Raw genomic sequence first — 1,221 nt, forward strand, 5'->3', positions numbered from 1 at the left:
ATCAACACTTTCAGTACAGTGGCAGTTTATAAAATTAACCTACAAAAGTCTATAGCCTTTCTATATACCAATGAAAAAAGTCAGAGAAAGAGCACAGGGAAACCCTCGCATTCACAATAGCCACACACACAAAAAAAAATATCTTGCAATAAACCTGACCAAAGATATTAAAAGGCTCTATAATGAAAACTTTACATCTTTAAATAAAGAAATTGAGGAAGACAGCAGAAGATGGAAGGACCTCCCATGCTCATGGATTGGAAGAATTAATATTGTGAACATGACCATCCTACCAAAAGTCATATATAGACTCAACATTATGCCAATCAAAATCCCCATGACATTTTTCACAGAATTGGAAAAAACTATCTTAAGATTCATATGGAAGCACAAAAGACCTCGGATACCCAAAACAACCCTAAGCACTAAGAGCAATGCTGAGGGGATTACTATACAGATTTCAAGCTGTGTTATAGAGCTATAGTCATAAAAACAACATGAACTGGCACAAAAATAGACTCATAGATCAATGGAACAAAATTGAAGACCTAAATATGGGTAAATGCAATATCAGCCACCTGATATTTGACAAAGGGGCCAAGAACATTAACTGGAGGAAAGACAGCATGTTCAGCAAATTGTGCTGGCAAAACTGGATCTCCATTTGTAGAAGAATGAAATTAAACTTCTATCTTTTACCCTGCACAAAAGTCAATTCCAAATGGATCAAAAACCTCAATGAAAACCTGAAACTCTGAAACTTTTAGAAGAAAACATTGGGAAAAACCTATAAGATATAAGCGTAGGAAAGGATTTTCTAAACTGGAAATCAATTGCTCAGGAAACAAGGGCAAGAATTAACAAATGGGACCTCATTAAACTAAAAAGCTTCTGTAGATCATAGGAGACCACCAAGAAAGTGATCAGAAAACCCACAGAATGGGAGAAAATCTTCACCAGCAACACATCTGACAGAGATTTAATAACCACAATATATAACAAACTCAAAAAACAGAGACTCAAGACAAGAAGCAACCCAATTAAAAGATGGGCTAAGGAGCTTAACAGAGTTCTCAAAAGAAGAAGTAAAGATGGCTATGAAACATCTTAAAAGTTATTCAACTTCACTAATAATTAGGGAACTACAGATTAAAACCACTTTAAGATTTCATATTACCCCAGTCAGACTGGCTAAGATCAAGAAAACAAATGATACCAAAT

Source organism: Nannospalax galili, unplaced genomic scaffold, assembly GCF_000622305.1.
Source record: "Nannospalax galili isolate Female #2095 unplaced genomic scaffold, S.galili_v1.0 scaffold140, whole genome shotgun sequence".
Lineage (NCBI taxonomy): Eukaryota > Metazoa > Chordata > Mammalia > Rodentia > Spalacidae > Nannospalax > Nannospalax galili.